This window comes from Apodemus sylvaticus, chromosome 9, assembly GCF_947179515.1.
Source record: "Apodemus sylvaticus chromosome 9, mApoSyl1.1, whole genome shotgun sequence".
Lineage (NCBI taxonomy): Eukaryota > Metazoa > Chordata > Mammalia > Rodentia > Muridae > Apodemus > Apodemus sylvaticus.
The window spans coordinates 86,465-105,303 of NC_067480.1; positions in this window are offsets into that span (position 1 = coordinate 86,465).

The following is an 18,839-nucleotide window of genomic DNA, read 5'->3' on the forward strand; positions in this document are numbered from 1 at the left end:
ACGACCAAGAACATTGTTCTCTTAAAAGTACATTAAACAAGCAGGCTGAGTGGTTAAACAAGTAGGTTAGCAGCCTTGAATCTTAAGTGACCTCAAGGTATATTATTAACTCTGGCTGGGAGGTACACCAAAAGTTCTAGTCTCTTAGAATTTAAGAGATAGAATGCAGGAGGCCAGCTGGGCACCCGGAGGCTGGCTGGGAGGAGACAGCATGCACGGGTGATTCTGGCCCTGCAGAGCAGAGGATCCAGTCCGGAGGCCTCTGGTGGGACCCTTTCCATCTCCACCTCTGGATCTGGAACAGCCTGGGCCACAGCTTCGCCCTGTCTCCAGGTAGTGCAGGAGGCCAACTGTGCACGCGGAGGCCACCTAGGAACAGGCAGCTTGCACTGGTGAGTCCAGCATTGACAACAAGACCAACTAACACCAGTGAGAACTAGATGGCAAAAGGAAAACTTAGGAACGTTACTAACAGAAATCAAGGCAATATGGCAGCATCTGAATCCAATTCTCCATTAACAGCAAGTCCTGGATACCCCAACACACTAGAAAAGCAAGATTTGGATTTAAAATCACTGGTCATGATGCTGTTACAGGAACACATGAAGGACATAAATCTCTTAAAGAAATTCATGAGAAAATGGATCAAAAGTTAGAAGCCCTTACAAGGGAAACACAAAAATCATTGAAAGAAATTCAGGAGAATACAGGTCAAAAGATAGAAGCCAATAAGGAGGAAACACAAAAATCACTCAAAGAAATACAGGAGAATTTTGGTCAACAGGCTGAGGTCATGAAAGAGGAAACACAAAAATCTCTTAAAGAATTACAGGAAAATACAAACAAGCAAGTGAAGGAGCTGAGCAAAACCATCCAGGATCTAAAAACAGAAGTAGAAACAACTAAGAAACCACAAAGGGAGACAGCTTTGGAGATAGAAAACCTTGGGAAGAAATCAGGGGCCATAGATGTAACTATCAACAACAGATTACAAGAGATGGAAGAAAGAATCTCAGATGCTGAAGATACCATAGAAACCATGGACTCAACAGTTAAAGAAAATGCAAAAGGCAAAAAGTTTGTAACCCAAAACATGCAGGAAATCCAGGACACAATGAGAAGACCAAACCTAAGGATTATAGGCATAGATGAGAGTGAAGATTTACAACTTAAAGGGCCAGCGAACATCTTCAATAAAATTATGGAAGAAAACCTCCATAACCTAAAGAGAGAGATGCCCATGAATATACTAGAAGCCTACAGAACTCCAAACAAACTGGACCAGAACAGAAATACCTCCAGTCACATAATAATCAAACCCCCAAATGTACTAAACAAAGAAAGAAAATTAAAGGCAGTAAGAGAAAAAGGCCAAGTAACATATAAAGGAAGACCTATCAGAATCACACCAAACTTCTCACCAGAGACTATGAAAGCCAGAAGATCCTGGGCAGATTTCATGCAGACTAAGAGAACAAAAATGCCAGGCAAAACTACTATACCCAGCAAAACTCTCAATCACCATAGATGGAGAAACCAAGATATTACATGACAAAACCAAGTTTACCCAATATCTTTCCACAAACCCAGCCCTACAAAGGATAATAGGAGGAAAACACCAATATAAGGAGGGAAACTTCACCCTGGAAAAAGCAAGATAGTAGCCTTCTTTCATCAAACCCAAAAGAAGATAACCAATCAAATATAAAAAATAACATCAAAAATGACAGGAAGTAATAATCACTATTCCTTAATATCGCTTTTTTTAAATATTAATTTTTAAAACATTTTTATTTTCTATATTCTTTGTTTACATTCCAAATGATTTCCCCTTTCCCGGATTCCCCCTCCCCATATGTCCCATAAACCTTCTTCTCTCCATCCCTTCTCCAATCACCTCCCTCCTTTTTCTCTGTCCTTATATTCCCTTCCCATGCTAGATCAATCCTTTCCAGGATCAGAACCCTCTCCATACTTCTTCATGGGAGTCATTTGTTAGGCAATTTGTGCCTTGGGTATTCAGGGCTTCTGGGCCAATTAATATCCACTTATCAGAGATTGCATTCCATGTGTATTCTTTTGTGATTGGGTTACCTCACTTAGGATGATATTTTCCAGATCAAACCATTGACTAAAATCAGGGACTAGACAAGGCTGTCCTCTCTCTCCATATCTTTTCAATATAGTACTTGAAGTTCTAGCTAGAGCAATTAGACAACATAAGGAGGTCAAGGGGATACAAATTGGAAAGGAAGAAGTCAAATTATCACTATTTGCAGATGACATGATAGTCTACTTAAGTGACCCGAAAACCTCCACCAGAGAACTTCTAGAGCTGATAAACAACTTCAGCAAAGTGGCTGGTTATAAAATCAACTCAAGCAAATCAGTTGCCTTCCTATACTCAAAGGATAAGCAGGCTGAGAAAGAAGTTAGGGAAATGACACCCTTCAAAATAGCCACAAACAATATAAAGTATCTTGGTGTGACTCTAACCAAACAAGTGAAAGATCTATATGACAAGAACTTCAGGTCTCTGAAGAAGGAAATTGAAGAAGACCTCAGAAAATGGAAAAATCTGCCATGCTCGTGGATTGGCAGGATTAATATAGTTAAAATGGCCATCTTGCCAAAAGCGATCTACAGATTCAATGTAATACCCATCAAAATCCCAACTCAGTTCTTCACAGAGTTAGAAAAAGCAATTCTCAAATTCATCTGGAATAACAAGAATCCCAGGATAGCTAAAACTATTCTCAACAACAAAAGAAATTCTGGGGGAATCAGTATCCCTGACTTCAAGCAATACTACAGAGCAATAGTGTTAAAAACTGCATGGTATTGGCACAGTGACAGACAAGTGGACCAATGGAATAGAATTGAAGATCCAGAAATGAATCCACACACCTATGGTCACTTGATCTTCGACAAAGGAGCCAAAAACATTTGGTGGAAAAAAGATAGCCTTTTCAACAAATGGTGCTGGATCAATTGGAGGTCAGCATGCAGAAGAATGCGAATTGATCCATTCTTATCTCCATGTACTAAACTTCACTCCAAGTGGATCAAGGACCTCCATGTAAAACCAGACACACTGAAACTAATAGAAAAGAAACTGGGGAAGACCCTTGAGGACATGGGCACAGGGGAAAAGTTCCTGAACAGATCACCAATAGCTTATGCTTTAAGATCAAGAATTGACAAATGGGATCTCATAAAATTACAAAGTTTCTGTAAGGCAAAGGACACTGTTAAAAGGACAAAATGGCAACCATCAAATTGGGAAAGGATATTCACCAACCCCACATCTGATAGAGGACTAATATCCAATATATACAAAGAACTCAAGAAGTTCTTTGGACCCCAGGGAACCAAATAACCCTATTAAAAATGGGGTACAGATCTTAACAAAGAATTTTCACCTGAAGAATTTCCTTAATATCTCTTAACATCAATGGACTCAATTCCCCAATAAAAAGACATAGACTAACAGACTGGATAACGAAACAGGACCCTAGATTTTGCTGCATACAGGAAACACACCTCAGTGTCAAAGACAAACACTATCTTAGAGTAAAAAGACAATTTTACAAGAACATGGTCTCAGGAAACAAGCTGGAGCAGCCATTCTAATATCAGATAACATTGACTTTCAACCTAAAGTCATCAAAAGAGACACTGAGGAACACTTCTTGCTCTTGATTGAGGAACTCTCAATCTTGAAGATCTACGCCCCAAATGCAAGGGCACCCTCATTCATAAAAGAAACTTTACTAAAGCTCAAAGCACACATTGCACCTAACACAATAATTGTGGGTGACTTCAACACTGCACTTTCCTTAATGGACCGGTCAGGAAAACAGAAACTGAACAGGGACACAGTGAAACTAACTGAAGCTTTGGACCAATTGGACTTGACTGATATTTATAGAACATTTCACCCTAAAGCAAAAGAATATACCTTTTTCTCAGCACCTCATGGTACCTTCTCCAAAATCGATCATATAATTGGTCACAAGACAGACCTCAACAAATATCAGAAGCTCAAAATAATCCCATGCCTCCTATCAGATCACTATGGAGTAAAAGTGGTCTTCAATAGCAACAAAAACAACAGAAAGCCCACATACACATGGAAATTGAATAATACTCTACTCAATGATACCTTGGTCAAGGAAGAAATAAAGAAAGAAATCAAAGACTTTTTAGAATTCAATGAAAATGAAGACACAACATACCCAAATCTATGGGACACAATGAAAGCAGTGCTAAGAGGAAAACTCATAGCCCTGAGTGCCTCCAAAAAGAAAATGGAGAGAGCATATACTAGCAGCTTAATGACACACCTGAAAGCCCTGGAACAAAAAGAAGCTAATTTACCCAGGAGGAGTAGAAGGCAGGAAATCATCAAACTCAGGGCTGAAATCAATCAAGTAGAAACAACGAGAACCATACAAAGAATCAACAAAACCAGGAGCCTGTTCTTTGAAAAAATCAACAAGATAGATAAACCCTTAGCCAGACTAACCAAAGGGCGCAGAGACAGTATCCAGATTAACAAAATTAGAAATGAAAAGGGAGATATAACAACAGAAACTGAGGAAATTCAAAAAATCATCAGATCCTACTACAAAAGCCTATACTCAACACAACTGGAGAATCTGGAGGAAATGGACAGTTTACTAGACAGATATCAAACACCAAAATTAAATCAGGATCAAATAGATCATCTAAACAGTCCCATAACCCCTAAAGAAATAGAAGGGGTCATAGAAAGTCTCCCCCCCCCCAAAAAAAAAGCAAGGGACCAGATGGCTTCAGTGCAGAATTCTATCAGACCTTCAAAGAAAACTTAACACCAATACTCTTCAAACTATTCCACAAAATAGAAACAGAAGGAACACAACCCAACTCGTCCTATGAAGCCACAATTACGCTGATACCAAAACCACACAAAGATCCAACAAAGAAAGAGAACTTCAGGCCAATTTCCCTTATGAATATCGATGCAAAAATACTGAATAAGATTTTTGCCAACTGAATCCAAGAACACATCAAAATGATCATCCACCATGATCAAGTAGGCTTTATCCCAGGGATGCAGGGATGGTTCAATATAAGGAAATCCATCAATGCAATCCACTACATAAAAAAAAAAATTCAAAGAAAAAAACCATATGATCATTTCATTAGATGCTGAAAAAGCATTTGACAAAATTCAGCATCCTTTCATGCTAAAAGTCTTGGAAAGAACAGGAATTCAAGGCCCATACCTAAACATAGTTAAACCAATATACAGCAAACCGGTAGCCAACATCAAACTAAATGGAGAGAAACTTGAAGCAATCCCACTAAAATCAGGGACTAGACAAGGCTGCCCCCACTCTCCATATCTTTTCAATATAGTACTTGAAGTTCTAGCTAGAGCAATTAGATAACATAAGGAGGTCAAAGGGACACAATTTTGAAAGGAAGAAGTCAAATTATCACTATTTGCAGATGATATGATAGTATACTTAAGTGATCCAAAAAACTCTACCAGAGAACTCCTACAGCTGATAAACAACTTTAGCAAACTGGCTGGTTATAAAATCAACTCAAGCAAATCAGTTGCCTTCCTATACTCAAAGGATAAGCAGGCTGAGAAAGAAGTTAGGGAAATGACACCCTTCACAATAGCCACTAACAATATAAAGTATCTTGGTGTGACTCTAACCAAACAAGTGAAAGATCTATATGACAAGAACTTCAGGTCTCTGAAGAAGGAAATCGAAGAAGACTTCAGAAAATGGAAAAATCTTCCATCCTTGTGGATTGGCAGGATTAATATAGTTAAAACGGCCATCTTGCCAAAAGCAATATACAGATTCCACGCAATCCCCATCAAAATCCCATCTCAGTTCTTCACAGAGTTAGAAAAAGCAATTTTCAAATTCATCTGGAATAACAAAAAACCCAGGATAGCTAAAACTATTCTCAACAATAAAAGAACTTCTAGGGGAATCAGTATCCCAGACCTCAAGCAATACTACAGAGCAATAGTGTTAAAAACTGCATGGTATTGGCACAGTGACAGGCAAGTGGACCAATGGAATAGAATTGAAGATCCAGAAATGAATCCACACACCTATGGTCACTTGATCTTTGACAAAGGAGCGGAAAATATCCAGTGGAAAAAAGATAGCCTTTTCAACAAATGGTGCTGGTTCAACTGGAGGTCAGCATGCAGAAGAATGCAAATTGATCCATTCTTATCTCCTTGTACTAAGCTCAAGTCCAAGTGGATAAAGAACCTCCACATAAAACCAGACACACTGAAACTAATAGAAAAGAAACTGGGGAAAACCCTTGAGGATATGAGTACAGGGGGAAAGTTCCTGAACAGAACACCGATAGCTTATGCTCTAAGATCAAGAATTGACAAATGGGACCTCATAAAATTACAAAGTTTCTGTAAGGCAAAGGCCACTGTCAAAAGGACAAATTGGGAAAAGATCTTCACCAACCCTACATCCGATAGAGGGCTAATATCCAATATATACAAAGAACTCAAGAAGTTAGGCCCCAGAAAACCAAATGGGCTACAGAGCTAAACAAAGAATTTTCACCTGAAGAACTTCGGATGGCTGAGAATCACCTTTAAAAATGTTCAACATCATTATTCATTAGGGAAATGCAAATCAAAACAACCCTGAGATTTCACCTTACACCAGTCGGAATGGCTAAGATTAAAAACTCAGGAGACAGCAGGTGTTGGCAAGGATGTGAAGAAAGAGGAACACTCCACTGCTGGTGAGAATGCAAATTGGTACAACCACTCTGGAGATCAGTCTGGCGGTTCCTCAGAAAACTGGGCACGTCACTTCTGGAGGACCCTGCTATACCACTCCTGGGCATATACCCAGAGGATTCCCCAGCATGCAATAAGGATACATGCTCCACTATGTTCATAGCAGCTCTATTTATAATAGCTAGATGCTGGAAAGAACCAGGTGTCCCTCAACAGAAGAATGGATACAAAAATGTGGTCTATATACATAATGGAGTACTATTCAGCTATTAGAAACAATAAATTTTTTTTTGTGTGTGTTTTTTTGGATTTGGTTTTTTTTTTTCCCCCGAGACAGGGTTTCTCTGTGTAGCCCTGGCTGCCCTGGAACTCACTCTGTAGACCAGGCTGGCCTCGAACTCAGAAATCTGCCTGCCTCTGCCTCCCAGAGTACTGGGATTACAGGTGTGTGCCAACACCGCCCGGCCATTAGAAACAATGAATTCATGAAATTCTTAGACAAATGGATGGAGCTGGAGAACATCATACTAAGTGAGGTAACCCAGACTCAAAAGGTGAATCATGGTATGCACTCACTAATAAGTGGATATTAACCTAGAAAACTGGAATACCCAAAACATAATCCACACATCAAATGAGGTACAAGAAGAAAGGAGGAGTGGCCCCTTGTTCTGGAAAGACTCAGTGAAGCAATATTTGGTAAAACCAGAACGGGGAAGTGGGAAGGGGTGGGTGGGAGGATAGGGGAAGAGAAGGGGGCTTATGGGACTTTCGGGGAGTGGGGGGCTAGAAAAGGAGAAATCATTTGAAATGTAAATAAAAAATATATCGAATAAAAAAAAAGTAGAAAAAAAAGAAAAGAAAAGAAAAGAAAAGAAAAGAAAAGAAAAGAAAAGAAACCATACTACTAGGCCAGAGCGATGACTATAGGGATAAAGGCACTTGCCACTCAATCCTGGTGTCTGCAAAAAAAAAAAAAAAAAAAAAAAAAAAAAAAAAAAAGAAAAAAAAGAAAAAAAAAAAAAGAATTTAAGAGTACCGAATTGCCACATCCTTTCTTTTAATTTTCTTACATTTCTCCCCAAACTTTTATTTCCACTCTACATTCTGCTGAAATTTTTATCTATAATGTATTTTTATGCTTAGATATTTATTTTATTAATTATTTGCTTTACTTCCCAATATTAGGCCCCTCTCTCCTCCCAGTACCCCCTCACACAGATTCTTCCCCCATTCTCCCCTACCCTTCTCCTTAGAGAAGGAGAATCCCTTCAGTGTCATCCTGTCTTGTATCCATCCTGACTCTTCCCCACAGCACATAAAGTCATTGCAGGACTAGGCACAATCTCTCCCACTGAGGTCAGACAAGGCGGCCCAGCTAGGGGAACAAGATCCACAGGCAGGCAACAGATTCAGGGACAGCCCCAGCTTCATTGGGGACCTGCATGAAGATCAGCTGCACTTCTGTTACATATGTTCAGAGGACCTAGGTCCAGGCCATGCTCATTCTTTGGTTAGTGGTTCAGTCCCCAAGGGTCCAGGTTAGTTGACTCTGTTGGTCTTTCTGTGAGTCTCGGTTCTCTTCTGGTCTCTCAGTGCTTCCCCCCAACTCTTCCACAAGACTCTCCCTATTTTCTGTTCTATTAGATTTAGTGTATCTGGTTTATGTTGAGGTCTTTGATCCACTTCGATGTGAGTTTTGTAGAAGGTGATGAATATGCATCTATTTGCATTCTTCTACATGCAGACATTCAGTTAGACCAGCACCATTTACTGAAGATGCTCTCCCTTTTTCATTGTTTTTGTCAAAAATCAGTGTCTGTAGGTGTGTGGGTTTATTTCTGGATCTTCAATTTGATTCCATTGATCAACCTGTCTGTTTCTATGCCATAACCATCCAGTTTTTATTACTGATGCTCTGTAGTATAACTTGAGATCAGTGATGGTGATACCTCTAGAAGTTCTTTTATTGAACAGGACTGTTTTAGCTATCCTGGATTTTTTGTTTTTCCATGTGAAGTTGAGAATTGTTCTTTCAGGGTCTGTAATTAATTGTGTTATAATGTTGGTGGGAATTGCATTGAAATAGTAGATTGCTTTTGGTAAGATGGACATTCTCACTATGTTAATCTACTGATCCATGAGCATGGATGATCTTTTCATCTTCTTCAATTTATTTTCTCAGGGAGTTGAAGTTCTTGTCATACAAGTTTTTCATTTGCTTGGTTACAGTTACATCAAGGTATTTTATATATTTTTTTATATCATTTTAAGGGTGTTTGCTCCCAAACTTCTTTCTCAGTCAGTTTATAGTTTATGAAAATGAGGACTACAGATTTTTTTGAGTTAATCCAACCATTTTTCTGAAGGTGTTTATCAGCTATGGGAGTTCTCTGGTAAGGTTTTTGGGGCCATTTATGTATACTATCATACCATCTTCAAGCAGAGATACTTTGAATTCTTCCTTTCCAATTTGTATCCGCTTGATCTTCTTTAGTTGTCTTATTGCTCTAACTAGAACTTCAAGTACTACATTGAAAAGATAGGGAGAGAGTGGATAGCCTTGCCTTGTCCCTGAATTTGGTGGAACTACTTTAAGTTTCTCTCTATTTAATTTGATGTTGGCTATTGGTTTACTGTATATTGCCTTTATTGTGTTTAGGTATGCACCTTGCATCCCTGATTTCCTCAAGACTTTTAACATGAAGGGGTGTTGGATTTTGTCCAAGGTTTTTTCAGCATTTAATGAGATGATCATCTGATTTTTTTTCTTTCAGTTTGTTTATATGGTAGATTTTGTTGATGGATTTTCATATATTGAACCACCCCTGCATCCCTATTTGATTGAGGTTTTTTTTGTTTTTGTTTTTGTTTTTGTTTTTTTTTGCATCAAAACTCATAAGAGAAATTTGACTGTAATTCTCTTTCTTTGTTGAATCTTTGTGTAGTTTATGTATCAGAATGATTATGGACTCACAGAATGATTTGGCAATGTTTCTTCTGTTTCTATTTTGTATAATAATTTGAGCATTGGAATTAGCTCTTCTTTGAAAGTCTGGTAGAGTTCTTCAGTAAAACCATCTAGCACTGGGCTTTTACTGGTTGGGAGACTTTTAGTGACTGTTTCTATTTTTTTTTTTTTAGGTGCTATAGTATTATTTTGATAGTTCACCTGATCTTGAGGTAATTGGTATCTGTCGACAAAATCACCCAGTTCATTTAAATTTTCCAATTTTGTGTAGTACGGGTTTTTGAAGTAAGACCTAATGAAATTCTTTGAATTTCTTAAGTGTCTGTTATGTCTTCCTTTTTTTTCTGAGTTTGTTATTTTGGGTACTGTCTCTTTGCCTTTTAGTTAGTTTGGCTGATGGTTTGTCTATCATTTTATTTCCTCACAGAACCAGGTCTTGATTTTCTAGATTCTTTGTATTGTTCTCTTTGCTTTGAATTGATTGGTTTCAGTCCTGAGTTTTATTATTTCTTCCTGTCTACTCCTCTTGGGTCTGTTTGCTTCTCTCTTTTCCCCCTAGAACTTTTAGGCATAATTTTAAATCATTAGTTTGATAACTCTCCAATTTCTTTATGAAGGTACTTAGGTGCTATGAACTTTCCTCCTAGCATTGCTTTCATTGTATCCCATAAGTTTGGGTATGTTCATCAAATTCTAGAAAGTCTTCAATTTCCTTCTTTATTTCTTCCCCGACCAAGTGATCATTGAGTAGACAATTGTTCAGTTTCCATGAATATGTAGGCTTTCTGTTGTTTATGTTGTTGTTGAAGTCCAGCTTTAATTCATGATCTGATAAGATGCAAGGAGTTAATTTGGTCTTCTTGTATCAGTTGAGGGTTGCTTTGTGACAGATTATATGGTCAATTTTGGAGAAGACTTTGTAAGGTTCTGAGAAGGTATATTCTTTTGCGTTTGGATGAAATGTTCTATCAATATCTGTTAGGTTCATTTGAATCATAACCTCTGTTAATTTCATCGTTTCTTTGGTTAGTTTCTGTCTTCATGACCTGTCTATTTAATGTGTCTAAGTTTCTCATTATTAATGTGTGTTGCTTGATGTGTGATTTAAGCTTTAGTGATGTTTCTTTTACTAATGTGGGTGCCCTTGGCATTTGGGGCATAGATGTTCAGAATTGAGTTGTTCTGGTGGATTTTTTCTTTGATGAATATGAAGTGTTCTTCCCTGACTTTTTAAAATTACTTTTGGTTGAAAGTCTATTTTATTAGATAATTAGAATAGGTACTTCTTTTGCTTGGAAAACCTTTTTCTAGCCCATTAATCAGAACTAATGTCTATCTTTGTTGCTGAGGTAAGTTTCTTGTATACAGCAGAATGATGGATCCTGTTTACACATCCATTCTGTTAGTCTGTGTCTTTTTATTGAGAAATCGGGCCCATTGATATTGAGAGACATTAATGAGCAATGATTGTTAATTCCTGTTATTTTGGTGGTGGTAGTGTGTGTGTGTGTGTGTGTGTGTGTGTCTGTGAGGGTGGGGGTGAGAGAGATTTTCTTTTGATTTTAATTATGTGAAATTATTTCTTGTGTTTTATTGGGTTAGATACCCTCATTAGGTTGGTGTTTCTTTCTAGTATCCTCTGTAGGGCTGGGTTAGTGGAAAGATATTGTTTAAATTTGTTTTTGTCATGGAATATCTTGGTTTCTCCATCTATGGTGATTAAAGGTTTTGCTGGGTATAGTAGTTTGAACTGATATCTGTGATCTCTTAGGGCTGCAAGACATCTCCCCAGGTCCTTCTAGTTTTTAGAATCTCTGTTGAGAAATCAGTTGTAATTTAGATAGGTCTGCCTTTATATGTTAATTGGCCTTTTTCCCTTACAGCCTTTAATATTCTTTCTTTATTCTGTACATTTAGTGTTTTGATTATTATATTGTGGGGGGATTTTATTTTCTGGTCCAATCAATTTGGTGTTCTGTAACCTTGTATGTTTATAGTCATCTACTTCTTTAGGTTATGGAAATTTTCTTGTACAATTTGTTGAAGATTTTTTCTGGGCCTTTGACTTGAGAATCTTCCCCTTCTTCTATTCCTATTATTATTAGGTTTGGTCTGTTCATAATGTTCCAAATTTCCTGGATGTTTTGTGTCATGAACTTTTTAGATTTTGCATTTTCTGTGACTAATGTATCAATTTCTTCCATTGTATCCTTTATGCCTGAGATTCTTACATGTCTTGTATTCTGTTGGTGATGCTTGTGGCTGCAGTTCCTGTTATTTTTCCTAAGTTTTCCATCTCCAGGATTGCCTCAATTTGTGTTTTCTTTATTGTTTCTATTTCTATTTTTAGTTCTTGGACAGTTTTATTCATATCTGTCACCTGTTTGGTTGTATTTTCCTATATTTCTTTAAGGGATTTATTCTTGTTTTCTTTAAATGCCTCTATTGTCTTTATAATATAGGATTTTAGATCATCTTCTTGTGCTCCACTTTTGTTAAGATATCCAGGGCTAGTTGTAGTAAGATTTCTGGGCTCTGGTAGTGCCATATTGCCTTACCTCTTGTTAATTGTGTTCTTACAATGTCCTTCAGTCATTTGGTTTTCCCTGGTGTTGGCTAGTTGATCATGATGCCAGCAGGACCCCTCAAGAAGGCAGAAAAGGTGGTTTGCCTTACAATGTAGGTTAGGGTACCACAAGCAACTCACCTCTCCTGGCTGTGGCTCCAGGGGACCCAACTGGGAAGGGATTGGTGGGCAGTGTTCCAATCTGTGTTCTTGGGGGCTTCCATGGGCCTCCACAGGGAAGGCAGACACTCTTGGGGTCCTGCAAAGCTCCTTAAAATGGAAGGGTAAGCCCAGAGCTAGTCAATGGAGGCCAGGGGACTGTGTGTACAACTCACCTCTGTTGGCTATGCCCTGAACCTAAATATCTCTTGATTATCAATAATACTAAATGTCTAAATACCAAGATTCAAAATTTAAAAAATTCCCTAACACCAAGTCAATAGGTGTCAAATATTCATTCTGGATTGCTACCATTGTAAGTATTATTCATATACCATTGATCAAATAGCATATATTACAAATTACTATGACTATGAACTGAATGTTCTTGTGGCACTAGGGTAACCTAGACCAGCAGGTTATTCTTGAGTGACAGTTTTGAGAGTGAGGACCAGATCAGAAGATAAGGAAATAGTTATGTTTGGGATTAAGATGTCTTGCATAAGCTATGTCTTATGCAAAGCATGTTGTGTACAGCATTTTATGTACTACTTCTAGGGGATAAATAAGATGAAGTCAGCAGGAAGCTTTTCAGGCAATGTTGCACATGGGGCACATAGAGTATCTTAAGAACGTTACAGACCAAGCACTCAGCAGCCTTGTGACTGATCTCTGTAATCCCTAAGGGAGGGAAGAATTTGGTTCTTAGGATCTGTAGCTGAAGCTTCCCAAGGCTCTGACCTCAGACCAATACCAGTCTGCCAAGCATTTTCTGGTTTCAGAGAAGAAAGATGTTCCTTCTCTATACATCATCAAGTTGGTCTAGCCCTCAACATTAGGGAATGTTATGTGTCACATTCTGACCCAACTAAAAAAATCTTGCTTGAAAACAAACTAAGAAAACACTTCTAATTATTTGTCTCTGCTGGAAAATCAGTTCTATGAAGACCAGTTCCTTGCTTGTCTAGTTCCTTGTTGACACAAACAAGGCATTGTGATAGAAATGTTTATTAAATGAATTAATAGGTGTTTGTTTGAGGATCACTTGTTCTGTCTAATATGTATTCATCAGCCACCTTGAAAGGATTCTTTCCATTAAAACAAGATCCTCAAAGAAGGCCACAGTAAAGGAATTTTCCATGAGAGTGGGAAACTCCACTTTTGGGTTTTGGTTTACCTTAATTAGCTGATCTTGGGTAGACGAATATAAGATTCAACATAAAGAAAATTAACACAAAAGTAATGTACAACTGCACAGTCTGAAATCTTTTCTGTTAGGATTCTTCTGATGGCTAAAAAGTTATATGGTTGGTGCAGAGCAATACATACATTTGGCTGGCTTTCTGAAGGCATTCCAGCACTCTGCATTATGTTGGACAATCACACTTGGGACCATCCAAAGCACCAGACAAAGTTCCCTTTAGAAATCCTGCAGCTTCCTGACACCCAGAATCTCAGCTCACCCAGGCAATCATTTCTGTATACCTAGGAGTGTTCTCAAATGAGTCCTGGTCATTTACTATTTTCTGAGTTCAGATTTCTTAGAGTGCACCTGTGGCTTCCCAAACAACCACCAGAAAGCTAACAGCACAGCATACAGAAGGACTCAGCATACCAAATATATCACCTTGACATATTGTGTATTTTAAGATGAAGTGAGGAGATTGCTCTCATCATGTCCTACTTTTCTCCCACAAAGCAGGTTATACAAAAATTCTTGGACCTACTTTTCTTGAAAATAGGCTATCCCAGAAGGCCAACACAAATCTCAAAAACCAGGTGATGCCAAATCCCACCCCCTCCCTGACTACCATGAGAGCAGACTCTTATTCTCAATTATTCTCTATATAACTGTCCCCTTCAGCCCTTTAAAATGTTCAGAATAGAGTGGGGCTTTATTCTGGAAACTCCAGTTCACACATGGGACTTTGTGTCTTCATTTCTGAAGTCTCCTGTGTTATGTAAATATATTAATAAACGTATCATATTAACCTGTCCTTTATTTAACATTAGCCATGATGGGCAATTATTTAACATTAGCCTTGTGATAGGCAAGGAAAAGATATTATTGTTTTTTTTGCTTCATAAAGAAGTATCTACTTCTCAAAGGAAAAACTGATAATTTGGAAGAACTTCCATTACACTACTCAGAGTTTGAGTGGAAAAGCAGTGGAGTGAAGGGTCTAGGTTGATCTAGGAAAATACAGACTAATACTGAACAAAATAGATTTTCAACTTACTGCTACCCTGTAACTCAATGCACTTTACTTAGTATGGCTTCAGTGAGCACACACATAATTATATAGCAAGAATGCCAAGCTTGTGAATTATTTCCTGTAATACTTCTAATTAAATTGTAATGGCCAACCATTTTTTCTTTTTTAAAAAATATTTTTATTTTCTATATTCTTTGTTTATATTCCAAGTGATTTCCCCTTTCCCAGATTCCCCCCTCCCCATATGTCCCATAAACCTTCGTCTCTCCATCCATTCTCCAATCACCTCCCTCCTTTTTCTCTGTCCTTATATTCCCCTCCAATGCTAGATCAATCCTTTCCAGGATCAGGACCCTCTCCATACTTCTTCATGGGAGTCATTTGTTAGGCAATTTGTGCCTTGGGTATTCAGGGCTTCTGGGCTAATTAATATCCACTTATCAGAGATTGCATTCCATGTGTATTCTTTTGTGATTGGGTTACCTCACTTAGGATGATATTTCCCAGATCAAACCATTTGCCTAAAAATTTTGTGAATTCATTGTTTCTAATTGCTGAGTAGTATTCCATTGTGTAAATATACCACATTTTCTGTATCCATTCCTCCTTTGAGGGACATCTGGGTTCTTTCCAGCTTCTGGCTATTATAAATAAGGCTGCTATGAACATAATGGAGCATGTGTCTTTATTGCATGCTGGGGAATCCTTTGGGTATATGCCCAGGAGAGGTATAGCAGGGTCCTCCAGAAGTGTCATGTCCAGTTTTCTGAGGAACCGCCAGACTGATTTCCAAAGTGGTTGTACCATCTTACAGCCCCACCAGCAGTGGAGGAGTGTTCCTCTTTCTCCACATCCTCACCAACACAAACTCTCCTGAGTTTTTGACCTTAGCCATTCTGACTGGTGTAAGGTGAAATCTCAGGGTTGTTTTGGTTTGCATTTCCCTAATGACTAATGATGTTGAGCACTTCTTAAGGTGCCTCTCATGGCCAACCATTTTTACAAATTTCTTTCGAAGTTTGGATTGTTTTATGAAACATAACCACATAGAAACAGTCAACATTATCTTAACTGACTAAATAAGCAGGTGTACAGATAAAAGATGATTATCTAATCTCTTATAGAACCCATTCCATCAAATTTTATTTACATTAAAATTATTTTATTTTATGCATATGGATGTTTTTCTTGAATGTATGTCTGTGTACCGTGTGTGTGTCTAGTGCCCACAATAGCTAGAAGTGGCCGACAGATCTCTTGAAACTGGAGTTACACAGATTTTTGTGAGCTGCCATGTGGGTGCTGGGAATTAAACCAGTGCTCTTAACTGCTGAGCCCTCTCTCCAGCCCCAAAACATAAATATTTTGAGGCTGAATTTAGCAGAAAGATAGAAGCTTCTTGCTGTGTTAGCTTCTTTTCACTTTGATAGGATACCGGTAGCAATCAACTTACCAGGGTTTACTTTTTGCTGAAGGTTTCAGAACATGAAGGTTGCTTGTTTTAATTGCTTTCTTATCTGTGAGGAACAACACCTCACTCTCATACACAGTATATTACTGTGATTCCCTCGGCTAGAAACAAAGAGAAATAGGAAGCAGCCAGGATCCCAATGTCACCATCAAGAATGACTACTTCTGGTCACAAGACCACACTTGCTAAAGGTTATACCACCTTCCAGTAATACTACAGGCTAGCTAGCAAGCCTTTTAACACATCTAATCTCCTTTAGGAGATATCCAACTCATATCATATGCAAAAATGACAAATGTGAGATACAGGAAAAAAAAAACACTAACAAATATAGACTTGAGTTGGGTTTATTGCTCAGTAGTGGTGTGAACATGTGAGAAGTTTGAGGTTTAATCTCGGGGAGAGGGGAGAATGTTGATAGTGTTTAGAATGTTTCAGTAGAGCCAAAATCCTATTCTTTATATCCCAGACATAACCAAAATTTAAAAAGCTCGTTGGGCACCTACATATTAAATAAAATGGTAGATACAGATCTCTTGTTGCAATGACTAATACATCCAAGACTCGTATTAGTACATTTTAAACTTATCAAATGGCTCTATCTACCAATGGTTAAATTGAAAAAAATGTGGCATTAAATTTTGAAATTTTGAGCTGAATGACAGAGATGGCTTTGCTGGTAAAAAGCTTGCCACCAAGCTTGATGGATGTCTCCTGAGTCATCGCCATCCCTACCCCAACGCCCAATGTGTAAGCAGAAACCTACAAGGCACACACATTTTAAAGAATGCTTTAAAGGCCATCATCAATTTTAACATTGCCAATCTTCCACTTGTTCCAGCTGATAGTCTTCAACAAGGCTGGGTAAACAGAGTCATGAAAACGCAAATAACTTGTTACTCTGTCCTTTAGATGTAGGGAACTGAACTCAAATTGTTGGGAATAAGCAAAAGAAACTTAAGTACTATCATTCTAAGTACTACCATTTTGTTTTCAGACTCCGTTTAATCGTAAGAAGAGACTAAATTCAAGGTCCCGGGCCCTAGAGGAGCTGGGTGTTAGGATTCTGTCTAAGCTCCACCCCAAAGTTAACTGGCAATAGCCAGGTATGCCCCGCCCCACTATGACCTGGCAACAGCCAGGTAGGCCTGGCTCATTATAAAAGGATGCTTGCCCCCCCACCCCCCCTTATTCTCCACCTCTCTTAGCCTCTCTCTTGCCCTCTTCTTGGACTCTCCTCCCCTACACCCACTCTCCTCAAGGTCATAGCCATCCTCTGCTTCTCTACTCTCTTGGCTTTTCTCTGCCTCTACTACCCCCTTAACTTCCTTCCCCATGCTCTGAATAAACTCTATTCTATGCTATATGGTCAAGTATCTGGTCCCTCAGGGGGAAGGGATACCTTGGTCACACCCACCCTAGAACATATTCTCTCGCTTATTTCTCTTTATATGATCACAACACTGGGGACTTCCCAACAGTTAGACAGCTGTTGTAAGGAAACAGTTTTCTTGAGTTCAGACATCTCAGAGACAACTTCATTATCTTGCTGGCAGGGTCAAACCAAGCTCATGTTCCAAGGCCCAGGAACCAATTCCTATCCTGATTGATAGAAACTCTCTTGCTCAAGCCTTTGTGGTGTAAGACCCCCCCAAAACCGAGGGTGCCCCAGCATCCCACGCCTCTGAAGGCGACACCCATATCACTCTCGAGAAACGGTCTTGATGCAATAGCATGAGGATTTCTTTTATTCCAGAGCTCTTGGGTCCTCAGTCATATACTGCACAGGGGTAGAGGACTGTGGGACCCCATGCAACTGAAGTCAGGGGTATTTAAAGGGGAAAAAAAATCACAAGACAAGGGTTGGAGGACACAATTCACAAGGCAAGGGGTGGAGGACAAAACATGCACGGAATGGGGAAGTACAGAAAGAGGAAGTCAGGCAATAGTTTATGCCTTAAGGATGGAAGGTTAAAGCCTTAAGGAAGGAAGGTTAGAGATTATCTGGAGCAAATGTCCTTGGGGCATTGTATTGTTAAACATTGGAATTAGAACAGGGTGGGCTATCTTTCTCAAGTTGAAAGCAGAAAAACAAGTTACTCTGTGCTGGGCTAGTTGTTTAGAGGTCTAAAAACATTGAGTTGGGGGTCTCTCGGTGGCAAACATGATTGGGCAATGCTATAGCCTACCCAGCTTCTCCTCTCTTCTCCTCTCTTTACGGTTTTATTCTTTAAATAGGCCGTATAATGTCCCTTCACTGTCTTAGTTTAGCTCTGAGTCTGTTCTGTGGCCCTGATAGATGAATAAGCAGTTTGATTACAATAAATTTTTGTCATCTGAATTGACCTGGTGTTTGAATTATGTTGGATTTAAGCAGATTCCACAACAAAACAACAGGGTTTGTTTTTAAATTTTCGAGAAGAGATCAACCCCTTTCCTAGCTTGGAAAATGAGATCCCTAGGATCAGTGCATCAAAAGGCAGGCTCTGGTCAGTTCTAGTGTAAGCCAATGGCTCTTTTTGAGATAGGGTCTCAAATACATAGGCTGGCCTTGAACTTGCTATGGAGCGAAGGATTGCTTTAAACTCCAGATCCTTTAGCCTCAATCTACCAAGAAATGGGATTACTGGTGTGTATCATCACACCCTGGTCCTATAGGCTCTTAA